We start from the raw sequence: 14,435 nt of genomic DNA, 5'->3' as shown, positions 1-14,435 counted from the left end.
GTGTTTCCCATCTCAGCTTTATGTCTGTGCGATTTGTGAATTGTAAACAACAGTCGTGTTTTAATGTTCTTAGGGAAATGCTTTGGCTGCATTTCAAGCCTTTTATGTATTCTCCTCATGATGCTATCTGTAATTAAGCTTTAGATAATTAACATTTCCCTCAAAATCAGTATCTCTCTATCTTTCCCCCTTGTTTGTTACAGAACATTAAATTAAACTCAGCATTGCTTCCCCTATGTCCTCTTCCCAGATCCTGAAGGTCAACCAAGTTTTAATTTTTTTTCCACAAGAGAAAGAGGAGCACGGACCAAAAAGTAGCATTCAATCTAGTAAATACCAGGGTTTGAGACTAGGAAAGAGATTGTTTTTATGTGATACTACTCCTTTCACCTGCAAACCATTCTCAAAAGGGTTCTCATTCAAGTAATAGACTCAAGGCAGCAGATGACACACTGGCTGGAGGCAAGGAGGTGAGTCAGTCAGACCTCTTAACACATGCCAGCTACTATCAGGAGCAACTTGGCTCGTGAGCGGCTCCCCAAGTTGGAGAAGAGGCATTTTGCCTTTCAGAGACAGTGATAATATGCTGGGAAATTGCTCGCACAAACCATTTTGCCATTATTTTGTTATTACAGTTATTAGGAAAATAGAAGCTATGCTTTAAGTCTAGATGGCACATCTCTCTGCAGGAATTCCAACTCTTACAGAACCCAGTTTTCCTTTATATTCACGTAGATGGGGAGAACAGCAGTGTGAGGAGCGTTGTCTAAAGCGTGTGGGAGATGAATAGAAACCCAAGGCCCTTGACATTGAAGCTGCAGGAGAAATATGCTGTATACTCTCCTTGAAGACTTAGGAATCATGATAGGAATAACAAATAATGCCCCATGAAACACAGTCACCACTCAGAAATAACTGAAGACACAATAGCCACATTTACTGGTATGACCCTGGGGACAGTGCTGTCCCGTGCTACTGGATATAGATGACCACACCAAGCAATCAGAACTGGGGACGCTACCTGTTGGGACAGATCATTTTTTGATTGTAAAAACTCAATGCACTTCTTCAAAACGGAAAAGATTTTCTTCTAGAGAGGGGTTTGAATGCAATTATTAAAAGGTAACAAATGAGCTTAGTATAACAGGAAATGAATAAGAGCCCTTCTAGTCAGTCACCCAAAGTAAATAATGAATGATATTTACCAATGAAAGAGCTTAAAACTTTGATATTTAAGATGGAGAATGGGGTACTACATGCTTAATTATGATCATAAGTGGTTGATGCTGCAAACATATTCCTTTTAAGAGGGTCAAGACCATGTTCTACCTTCCTGGACACAGACAATCAGGAAGGCTATAAACACAGTTATTTATAGAGAAATAGCAAGCAGTAATAGATCCTTACCAATGTGCTTTGATAGCTCTGATCTCCCATCTTAATCACCTGGCAAATATTTCCCCTGCCTATGGTGACGGGATGATCTGTAGAATATATGTAGCAGGATGTCCCTTGAACCAGAGTTATATTCAGACTAGGATTCAGATGTACCTGGGTCTGCCTGTGTGTTGGCTAGCCAGAGGGTCACTTTCATGAGAGACTGAGAAGGCCCTTGGGTAAGAGCTAATATTGATAAAAGAAGGAGATATACAGTAACAGTGCTTTGGCAAGGGACTATCATTCAGATTTAACAGAAATATAAATCACACCTGATAAGCTATGTCAATAGTTATAACTATACGTGCAGCACTTACATATTTTATGGTGAACTTATCAATGGTAATCTACACAACACTGTCTCCTTCCCATGAAACTGGAGGGCTTTACAAAAATCTGCATTTCTCAAAAAACTGTTTTTTTGCTTTAAAACGAGAAATGCACATTAAAAAACCCATGAAAATTATTTCCTAGGGACTCATTTTGGCGGTAAATCCAGAAGTTACCCAAGAAACAAAAATTTCTTTCACAGCAGGCATTTCATACTGAAGTTGAAACAATATGAAAACAAATGTAACCAATTTAGGCCAGTAGATTTTTTTTCTTGAAAAAAATCTTTCCACTTCTGAAGAAATGCTGTCCTCTCAAAGGTCATGAACATGTCTAGGCCAGTGACTTTCTCATAAACAGGATTTGGAGGGAGCTATTTGCCATGTTGAAAACGTCCAGATTCATCAAAAGAAAAAAATTTCTCAGAACCAGCTAAACTCAAACCACTAAGGAAACAACATGTGAAATTTCTGAAATGTTTATATTCGGTGTTTCAAAGGCAAATACACTCTCCACATGATTGGGTAAATATTTCTTTTATAAAGTAAATATAATTTTTATGCTGAAAAACTTAATGACAGCATTTTACTCAAGGAAATTTGGAATTAAAAAAAAAAATCCTTATTAAGGCAGCCATTTTTTTTTCTTTTTTGATAAAGTTGCCAAGTAGTCCTTAACTCAAAGCCTGATGGGGGATTTGGGAAAGGTAGAAACACAATAGTTAACCTCACTTGAATTGTACATGTATGAGATAAAATATTTGCCATTCCTCATAGTTACAGACTGGCCGGTTAGTGTATAAAGCCAGTGTGGATTTGGTGCTGGGCTGCAAAGCTTGTTTGTAGGGCAGCACTGGGCTGCACACATTGTGTCCTCCATGACATGCCAGCAAGGCACATGCTCGTGTCTCGGGGGCAGTCACCCTAAATGGCCAAGAGGGTAAGTAGAAACACTTGTGCATAGCACAAGGACTTATGTGGCAATAAGGCAATAAGTCACATTTCCAAGACTGATATGTCCTCAATTTATAGTTCAAACAAAGGGAAAATACTACACTGCTCAGTTCAAATTGGATACCAAGAAACTGTAGGCTCAGGTCCTCAAGGATTCATGCATGGATCCCAAGGGGATGGAATTAAAATACAACAGCAAGGAAAAATTAAATGGTTGTTTTTCAAAAAGTTTGGTTAGATATTGGGAGCTCTGAAGCCTCTCCACTACGGAATATAGTCCTGTTCTTTTTTTTAATGGGAGGTGTGGGGGGAAGGGTGGGAGATGTACAGTGTTTTGAGATGCTTGTTGAACTTGGGTTGGACAGCATGTAGCAGAGTGGGTAGGACAGACCTGTGTCTGGAGCAAGGACTGGACAGGCCCTTCTGTTGCTAGGAAGGCAGTGCCCAGATAGCCCAGGAGGCAGCAGCCCAGGAGGCAGCAGCCCAGGGTTCAGAAGAGGCCGAGCTGGTTTTCCAGGCCTGAGAACAGCTCGGCACACATTCAAGGCATAAGGGGGCTCAGCAGCAGACAGAGAGGAAGAAAGTAGGGGGAACTAATTGAAGTCTGTATGTAAGCACCTGTGAGCGTCACATAGGGATTCCGGGTATTATTGCACGTGTGTGTGTGTGTGTGTGTGTGTGTGTGTAAACTAAGTACACCTGGAACTGCTGCAGATTCTGGTGGAGCCAAAGCCAAAGGCACAGGCCTTGTTACTAAATTTGTGACCCAGTTGTTTCTTTTCTGCTAGAAGACCTAACCAGAGTGGCTGGTACCAGTTCTTGTTGATAAAGTGGTCAGACTTCCTTTTAATTAAACAGTTGGAATAACACATGCTAAAAATACTTTCTAGAACAGTATACATTTATGTAAAAGAAATAAATTAATACCAAATAATCAGATATAACAGGTAGATAATTTTTTAAAGTATCTTTCTCAAATAAAATTCACATATATGTACACACATACACACACACACACACAAAAAGTCAGACAATTAAGTCTGCAAACTTTTCCATCGTGTAAGCGCATAGTGGAAAGTTCACGAACTTAACTATCAGTATAATATAATGCATAGTACAGCCATACACACACACACACACACACACACACACACACACACACACACATATATATGTGTACATATGTAATCAGTTATATATCAATTAAACCCTTAAGTAAAGAGCAAAGAGAGTGTTTCTCTTTAAAGTTTTGCATTATTAATGCTTTCTAGGGAAGAAATGTAACTGAACTTTTATGACATGGTAGTTTTTTGGGAGGTAGTTGAGAACTAGCTTCAAAATAAAGCATCCTGGATACTATTTTCATCTGGAATAAGAGTTTCAAATCTGCTTGTGAAATAGATTCCAGTAAAAGAATATTAAATCAGTTAAAGGAAAGCCCAAAATATTTCAACTTCGCCAACAGTCTAAATATTCACAAGACATTTACCACTATGAAGTGCATGACTGTAAATCTCTAATTAAATTGCTATTTCCAGGCCTTGAGCTACAATGAAAATTCTATAAAGGAGGCTATAAACCAGTTATGAACCTATTTTAATCACAGTTTGAATTAACGCAAGAAAACTATCCAAGGAGAGGGCATAATTTTTACTCACACTACACAGGCTTAAAATTCCAAACTAGATGGCAAGCGCGACGCAGACAAACAAGGACTATTTCTTGTATTTCTCTGTACGCACTCAGAACATTGAATAGGGATTTGCAGAGTCCATATTCCATAAATCTTACCGACTAACTTGTAAATGTCTCTTAAAAAATAATAAAAATGTCATGTAATTCAAATTCCAGATTAGAATATCCTATGAGGCTCCCTGCCCAGTAATAATAAACTCATCAAATAATGATGCCAACAATTGGACAGGATCACAAACCTAGTGTAAAGAGATCAGTGTTGCTAAATTTGCACAGAGGAAATCTCTGGCTTGCTGTCAAATATCAAACATGTGGACATTGTGATTCAGCACTGTCGTATCATCAGTTCAAGAACCACAAGGAAAAAGGTTGCTAATCATAGAATTAATTTTCTATCCCCAAATTCTTTGTTCAATTTTCAGCCCATGTCATCATCTCTATAGAGTCCTCCATAGTAGGAAACGGTACCTGAACTTCCTTTAGCAGACTGGATAAGCATGAAGGGGCTCTATCTCTTGATGGGATTTAAAAAACAAATGGGATGTTGTCCAGGTTCAACTTACACATTTTAGTATGAAATGAAAACATCTATTCATACAGAATAACAAAGCACTAAATTCCTAAATAATTTGATGAGGAGGCATTTTCAGGGTTTGGGAATGATAGGTTGGGCAGGTAATAATCACTGAGGGTGTGTGTGTGTGTGTGTGTGTATGCATGTACGCAGATGGACAGATATGCTTTTGTCTATAGTGTATGGGGCTGTACATATGTATGTGTAAGCACAGTATTAGTTTGCTAAGGCTGCATTAACAAAACACTGATGACTAGTTTTGGAGGCTAGAAGTTGAAGATCACAGTGTCAGCAGGTTTGGTTTCTTCTGAAGCCTCTCTGCTTGGCCAGCAGATGGCTACTGTCTCTCTGTGCCCTCACACGGTCTTTCCTCTGTGTGCTCAAATCCCTAGCATCTCTTTCTGTGTTCAAGTTTTCTCTTCTTAAAAGGACTCCAGCCAGATTGGATTGGGGCCCATCCTAATGGCCTCATTTTAACGTAATCACATTTTATAGGCCCTATTTCCAAATATCATCACATTCTGAGTTACTGGGTGTTAGGGCTTCAATGTATGAATCTTGAGACCACAGTGCAGCCAGTAACATTACACCCCCCCCACAGGAGATCTGACAATTAAGTTCACGAACTCATCCTAGAAAAAATGCTACATACTTTTATTGCTGAATATCACTATGGTCACCTTTGAAAGACTCCCCTTGGGAAGCTATGCACCGACACCAGCTCCTAGTCCACCCTTCAAAGCAATTTTGGAACTCTTTCTGGAATGGCCTTTAGAGTTGTTGTCGTATTACCCTTGATGTCCTGAATGTCATCAAAATGTCTTCCTTTCAATATTTCCTTTATCTTTAGGCAAAGAAAGAAGTCACTAGGGGCCAGATCAGGTGAGTAGGGAGGGTGTTCCAATACAGTTATTTACTTACTGGTTAAAAACTCCAGACAGTGCCATGCAAGCTGGTGCATTGTCATGATGCAAGAGCCATGAACTGTTGGCAAAAAATTCAGGTCGTCTAACTTTTTCACGCAGTCTTTTCAGCACTTCCAAATAGTAAAGTTGGTTAACTGCTTGTCCAGTTGGTACAAATTCATAATGAATAATCCCTCTGATATCAAAAAAGGTAGCAACATTGGTGCAACAAGTTCGCAAACTTAATTGTCACACCTTGTGTGTGTGTGCAAATTGGGAACAAAAACTTATATTTACTGTTAGCAGTGTATTTTTCCAGAACTCTGTCTCTGTGTGTATGCCATCACTCATACTGTTCAAGTGAGATGCCAGCGGAAAAAAAGAGTAAACTAATTTTCTTTCTAAAATTAAATGACTACCACTAGTCCACAAGAAAACCTTTATAATTGACAGTAGATTAAAACTATTATTTCGGAGAACCTTTTGTATTCTTTCTTATTAAAAGAGTTATAAAATAATTGGCCGGTCAATTATTAGGAATTTTTTCCCAATTAATGGGAAAAAATAAATATAATTTCAATTATATTAGTAATGAGAAAAAATAAATATAGTTTTAAAGAAGATGTTACCTTGAAATGGGGCAGAAATTCTAATAAGTATATCTGTTGGTTTAGTTTTGGAATAAGAATTTCAGTATTTACTTTTCTAATGCATCCCAGTTAAAAGACTAAAATGTTACAGAGATATTACTAATTTTCATACACTAAAAAAATTCATTTACATTTCTTAGTAGTTTTGTAAACAGTTTTGACCTTAAATTTCTTTAGCCATGATACAATTATAGGGTTCTAGAGTTGACAAATCTTAAGAAATTCTAGGTTGGGATTCTAAAACCCTCTTGTTCCATAAGAGACCTGGCGTAAGAGGGTTGGGGCTCTGGGTAGCTCTATTGCCTTTGTTTCAACAAGAACAGTTGTTGTCTATTTTATATATTGAAGATCCATGCAAGATTTCTTGGAAAATCAGTTTCTGCTGCTTTGAAACATTAAAGAAAATCTCTGACGTGGTAGTGTGCTCCCATTGTACAGTCAGTAAACTGAGGCCCAAACAGATTAAGTGACTCGCTAGTTAGGTTTTCTGATTCCCAGATCAATCCTCTGGGATTGATAGTCCTCACTGAACAGCATCAGTAGGTTAAGCAAAATGATGTATAACAAAACCAATTTTACTGTGGGCTGATTGATATACAAAGAGTTCAGTTCCTAAATCTCATCAACATAACAAGACAATGTTGAACAAAACAACGTCATTCGAGGACATGCTGTATGCCATATTACTCAAATACTATTTGATGAATTGTTATGCTGTCCATACAAATGGGATTTCACTGTGGTTTTGCTTGACAGGTAAAAGTAAAGGCTGAGATTATAACTTTGCTATGGCCATTTGGGATATCGACGGAAAGCCAGAATAGGATTAGGTCTCCTAATTTGTCATCCCTGGGTGACACTATTTTTTTTTATTTTTCAATTAATATAATTTTAAGTGCTTTTATTAGTTCTATATTATCCATAATTGAAATTCTGTTTCTTTTCCATTGCCAATTTTTAAAGTACATTTAAACTGAACTCAGATTCAAGAAACTACTATCCATTCATCTGCACACGGGCGCACGTACACACACCCTTAGTGATTATTACCTTCCTAATTTATCATTCCCAAACCCTGAAAATGCCACCTCATCAAAGTATTTAAGAATTTAGTGCATTGTTATTATGTATAAATAGATGTTTTCATTTCATAGTAAAATGTGTAAATTGAAGCTGGACAATATCCCATTTGTTTTTTAAATCCCATCAAGAGATAGAGTCCCTTCATGCTTATCCAGTCTGCTAAAGGAAGTTCAAATACTGTTTCCTACTATGGAGGACTCTATAGAAATGATGAAATTGGCTGAAAATTGAACAGAAAGAATTTGGGGATGTAAAATTAATTCTATGATTGGCAATCTTTTCCTTTCTGCTCAATATTGCTGGATCGCTACGTTCCTAAGAATCACTGATACAGCACTAAGTTTTGTTTTTTGCCAAAGATTTTGGAAGCTTTGCTCTGTAGCATGCAATGATAGTAATTAATAAATAATTCCTCTGGTATTAATGATATTAACATTTCATGTAACTCATTCGTTAAGTTCTTAAGTGGATGCCCAAAGCTATTAAAATTCAGTGCATAGTCACTTAGAATGAAACATACACATTCTCAAGCACTATATCCATTTTAAAATTGATAGTACCATCAGGTCTACAAGGTCCTGGGAAGAATTTCATTTTCCCACTACTCTAAAGTGATTGTGCTATGTTCCCTGACCTTCAAAAGCTTTTCGTCATTTTTCTGTCATGTAGCGGAGAGGTTCTTTCCTCCATCCATTTCATTTAAATATGTGCCGTGGGTAAATCCAATAAACTAAGTAGCCATTTAGTTAAAACCCCCATGGGGTCAGTGCTCTAGGGAACATTTCAAGGCACTGATATTCCCTCTTCAACTCTGATTTCCTGGATCGTTGATCATCTTCTACCCGCTCTTGGAAATAGAGCCTCTTGCCACATGTCTTTTAATCCCCGGTGTTGAAAGGAATCCTGGGTCTGATACCTGGCAGCTGGTGCTCCACTTGGGGATGGATGAAAGGAGAGGAAAATCCTTCTTGCACGATTAATAATCTAAAACTCTCCCAAAGAGAGGTAAATCCTGGGCATTGCCAGACAAGAGTTCCTGAAGGTGAGTGGGGACGACTTCCTTTATTAGCCTCATTCCCTGGGGCACCACCAGCATTGGAGGCTTTGCTGACAAAAGAGTCTCTCCTCTTTTCCAATGATAAATCACCTGGTCAAAGGTGCCTGTAGGGCTGTTATGTCATTTTCCTAAGGTTGAGGTTGTAGAAGGTCATGTGAAACCCAGGGCCTTGTACACAGTAGGTGCTTAACAATGTGCAATATAAATGGAGGAATGAGGATACAGGTGTCGTTTAAAAAAGAAAATATGTCAACCTAAAATATGGCATCGCATTATGTCCGAGTTCTCTGTTGTAGGTTATAGGTACACTAGTTCCACAATAAATTAAAAAATAGGTTTTAACATGAAAACAGGATCTCGGAGAGAAATAAATCTGGTAAGTGCTGAGTGAAACTAAATGAGAAAGGCAACCCACCTCTTTTTCTTTTATTATTATTATTATTTTTACTGCAGGACCCCTCACAACTCGAATCTCCAGGAGATGGCCATAGTATTCGGTGAACCCCAAACTTGTTATCCGCAGAACCTGTTTCCTCTGTAAGATATTTGGGGAAGTTTGCACCAAAAAAGCCTTTAAATCACAGAAGGATTAACTGTGCATTGCCGTGAACTGACCAGCACAGAATTTTCAGATCCCATCATAGGTGTTCGTGGGCCTGGGCCAGCAGCGCTCCCCAGGAAAGAGCGCCCAGCTACCTTGTGGACCGAGGCTGCACTTTTAATTTTCCACAGGAGCAATGCATATGCATGGCAGACAAATTACTGCCAAGTTTACTTTCAAATGTTTTCACATTAAGAAAATACATTTTTGGACAATGAGCATGTATTATGCTGTTTCATTGTAGAGAAAGACGGTGTAGATTAGGGAAGGGGAGGGTTGAGAGGATAAGGTGCTTCAGTGGAGTTTCAAAAAGAGAGGAGAAACAAAAGCAAACTTTGAAGATGTGGAGAGATAGAAAAATCTTCCCTCTTGACTCCTCGGCTGACAACAGAGCTGGACAGAGGAAAATGCAATTCAAATCAATGCCACAAGAATAATAGATGCCCTGGGAATGTGAGGCAAGTTGCTTGCTTGAGCTAAACCACCGACAGGAAAGTGCTTGTCCGTGTATCTTGGTTGCAGTATATTCATTTTGTTACTTAGTAAATTGAGTTCATTTTCCAGTGATGACTGATTCTTATTTAAATATGAAGTTAGGAGGTTTGGTCATGTCTGCATATAAGTTCAACAACAAACAAATGATTAATTTAATATAATCCACTCAGTGTAGCCAGATGGTTATAAATAGTATATTGCAACACAGAAAAACTTTAAGTTATAGTGTTTGTGGAAAATACAGAGACAAGCAAATATACTTTGATTACGCTTCTCAAAAATGATGAAAATAATTAAGAAAAATTAGAATGCGAATAGTGATTATTTTAGAGAGGTAATTATAGATAATTCTTTCCTCCTTTCAATTTTTAAAGAGGTGATTCTGCAGCTTATGTTATTTAAAAATGTACAATTTTTAATGATCGAGCTTCACTCTCAAGTGTGATTTTGTTATCGAGGGGCCATTTTTTTTAAACCTGAGTTACTCATTTCAAGTTTTATAATGAAGATAAATTGGAAAAAAAAGACATTGATGTATATACTTTTTAAAAATTACATTTAAATTTCCAGAAAATCTCTGCTCTATTGATTACTAGATGACTGAAGACAATAAAGTCATTCTGAGTTATGGCAGAATGTCTTTCATTATAAACAAGGTATCCATTTTAAATTAATTTCCAATAATAGTTTTCCTGTGTCTTCAAAAGGGATGCAAAACCTTTACTCTCTGAAATAGTACAAAGTTCTGTGTAAGATTTGTGTTTTTTTTTCTTTCTCATAAAAGGTGGCAATCAAATTTTCTCCAGTCCTGGAAGAAATCTCACAGAATAGTTTTCTTACATCTATATTCAAGTGTAGTTATAACAAAACAAATCTGCCACCAGATGATAAGGGAGTTTTTCCTTTTGTAGTCAATAATAGAAATTATGTGCAATATCAGAACTCAAATTTAATACACTATGAAAGTCTACAGAATCTCCTGAAACACTGACCTAGGACTAAAGTTACTCTCTAGGGTCACAGTCAAGTCTATCAGAAGGATGAAGAGTGGTGACACAAGCAGCTAGCACCCCCTCCCCCAAATAGAAGCTCCAGGTGTTTTCCTAAGAACAATCCTAAGAAATCAATGACCTGTTTTTTAAAGATTCCAGATTTGAACTTTGACCTTCCATATCATACTTGCAATATATAACCTACTCTGCCAAACAACTCAAAGGTAACTGTATGTTATTGTACAGCGAATAAATGATGATGATGAAATAATCAGGTAGTTAAACTCATAGCTTACTACGATGGCCATGCATTTCTGGCTGATTGTAACGTAAGTCTGACCTGCTTACCACTACACCCCAGCTCTTAGGGATATGGCTCCGAGCAATTTTATGAATTATTTGTGTAATATGGTCCCTCAATCCATAAAACAGACATAATTTCTCTTCTTTAGAGAAAAAAAGTTGCAGGAAAGAGCCATGTGGCTAAAAATCTAGAACTGAAACTACTGATTTTCCTATTTATTTCATTATGTAAGGAGAAATCTGCAGCAAATTTGAGAGACATTAGAAAATTCCAAATTCTATTATCCACTTTCTTTGGTTTATACTATCACTGGACTATAAATCTCACCTCTTGGTGTTTGTGATGGTTAATTTTATATGTCAACTTGATTTGTCAAGGGGTGCCCAGATTAAAGAATATTTCTGGGTGTGTCTGTGAGGGTGTTTCTGGATGAGATGAGCATTTAAATTGGTGGACTCAGCAAAGCAGATTGCCCTCCCCAATGTGGGTGGGCATCGCCCAACTTGTTGAGGGCCTGAATAGAACAAAAGGTGGAGGAAGGAGGAATTCACCCCCCTTTTATTTCTGCCTCACTATTTTAGCTGGACATCTCATCCCATCTTTTCCTGCTCTTGGACTGGAATTTACACCATTGGCTCCCCTGGTTCTCAGGCCTTCCCACTGAGACTGAATTACACCACAAGCTTCCTGGGTCTCCAGCTTGTAGATGGCAGATAGTGGGACTTCTCAGCCTCTATAATCATGTGAGCCAATTCCTCATAATAAATCTCCATATATATTCCTATTGGCTCTGTTTCTCTGGAGAAGCCTGACTATACAGTAGTGTTCATTTCTCTTTTCACAGCTATGGACGACCCTGTTGTTGAAATATAGAAAGATCTCTTGCTGAAAGCTCTGTAAACACAACCTATTTTCTTAATTCATTTCAGATCACTAATTCATGCAGTTTCTCTAATATTTTCCTTTTAGTAGTATAGTGATTTTAAACCAAAGAATCAAATAGCATGAGGTATGATCACAAAATATGGTGAATGTTTAAATTAAAAAAAAAAGTAATACAGTAAAAGACACACTACCATTAATCCCCCTCAAAATACTCTGCCTTGCTTCAAACACACTTATCCCGTCATTCTTGCCACTTTCTGAAGCAGTTCTGGAAGTCCTCTTTTATGAGTGTCTTTAGTTGCACTGTCATGGCTGCCTCAATGTCCTGAATCTATTCAAAATGTTTTTCTTTCACGGTCATGTTGACTTAGGGAAGAGCCAGAAGTCCCATGGTGCCAGATTCAGTGAATAAGGTAGATAAGGACACACTGTAATGTTTTTATTTGACAGAAATTGCCGTATACCAGAAGTGATGTGTGACACAGAACGTTGTTATGATGGAGATTGAAGTAAAGACACTCATGAAAGAGGGCTCCAGAACTGCTTCAGAAAGTGGCAAGAATGATGGGATAAATGTGTTTGAAGTGAAGGGGAGTATTTTGAGGGGGATTAACGGCAGTGTATTTTTTACTGTAATAAATGTTTTATTTAAACAGTCACTGTATTTTGTGATCATACCTCGTATTAGTGCCAGGTACTCTGTGCTCACAAGCAAAGCAGAATTCATTTACATTTGTAAATACCCACTCCAGGACTATCATTGCTCTTCCTTCCTTCCTTTCTTTCTTCCTTCCTTCCTTCGTTCTTTCCTTTCCTCCCTCCCTCCCTCCCTCCCTCCCTCCCTCCCTCCCTCCCTCCCTCCTTCCCTCCCTCCTTCCTTCCTTCCTTCCTTTCTAAATTTTGACATCAGTGTTCTCAGGGACATCAACCACTCCAAGACAATCTGTCTTGCTAGTCTATGCTTAACTGTGAAAATGCATCTTGATTTCCTTATTCCCCAAAGTCATGACTCCAGCATAAAAGCAGACCTTTATTACTAATTGACCTGGTATTTTCTTGTCTCCAAAGCACGTGATGCCCAGACCACACTTCTCCAGAAAGAAAACAAGTAATTGAATATTTCATTTAAATGCAAAATTGCACTTTCCACTCTTCTCCCAACTAAGATAGGAGTATTTTTGAAAGGCCAGAAGATCTACAAGTCTTCTAATAACTCAGAGCAGATGAAACAAGGTCTTTTTTATTTTCTTCACTTTAACTAAAGAAGGCAGTCAAATCCATATTTTTCCATTTCATTTTCATATTTTGCAGATATGTTCTCCAGAGGATGCTGCTACTGTCTTTGATTTACAATACTTTTCCTTGGAGTTCATAATTTGTGATGAATTATATAATATCCTCTGTGGTCAGTTTATGAGATGAGCTAGATTTTTATTTTTATTTATATTTTATTTTTTGCTGGGTTCCCCAAGAAGCCTGCACATTTATTGATGTTTGTTCAAGTCCCTTGGGTCCTGCAGGCTTCTTGGTCTCTCACTCCTTGTGGGGGAAGGAAGTCCAGCCAAGACAATACAGGCTGTAGAGGGTGCCCCCAAGACACAGCACCATGGTCAGTCAGTATAGGATGATGCTGATTCCCCAAACTAGATTTCTTTTAAATGCCCTAAACTTCATGTGTAATTGCTCAGTAGTTTAAGATCACTTTTTCTTGCCCCATTAAAATGTTAGGAAACAAACAAATCTAACTGAATGGTTTTCCCTAAGCTATTTATACTAAGTTAACAATCTATTAATAATATGTAATGGGAGTTAACACTGAAATAGAAAAACACACATTATTTTGACAAATAACCCTCAGGGTCTGATAAGGCGTAACTACTTGTTTATGTACAGTGAAGAGAAATCTAGTAAACAAGTATAGCATGCCTTGCTACACCACGCCCAAACTTGGTTCTAATTCATCTCACATCTTCCAGGAATGACCAGCAAAACTACACAGTGGCTTATAAAAAATTCCACCAGGTGGTGATTTCTTTGAGGTTTGGAGAAGATGTTTACATTTGATGAAACACTCAGTAGAACAATAACAACCCCCCCCCCAAAAAAAAAACCCCATTAAAAGATCATAAGTCTAATGCATGATTTCTTTCAATTTAGATCATTTACTTTGATATCAAAGCCTGTTTGTATGGGTAATTTCTTAAATGTAGATTAAGATGTTAATTTAGGTAATTTACAATAATACTACCTGAAACCTTTATTTTACCTACGACAAAACTGGGGCCTCAAAAAGTTGGTTATCTTGTGCAACATTACCTCAACCTCAGGCCAGAAGGCCAGGGCTCTTTCTACTCAAGTATGCCACAATGGCATCAAATTAAAGTACAGGCCAGTTCTCATAGGGGAGCAGTGACCCAATCACGTTGCAGATTGCTCTTGAGGGCTCAAAAGATCTTCATATGTTAGAAAAATTT

Source organism: Rhinolophus sinicus, linkage group LG05, assembly GCF_036562045.2.
Source record: "Rhinolophus sinicus isolate RSC01 linkage group LG05, ASM3656204v1, whole genome shotgun sequence".
Classification (NCBI taxonomy): Eukaryota; Metazoa; Chordata; class Mammalia; order Chiroptera; family Rhinolophidae; genus Rhinolophus; species Rhinolophus sinicus.
This window is presented reverse-complemented; position numbering follows the sequence as displayed.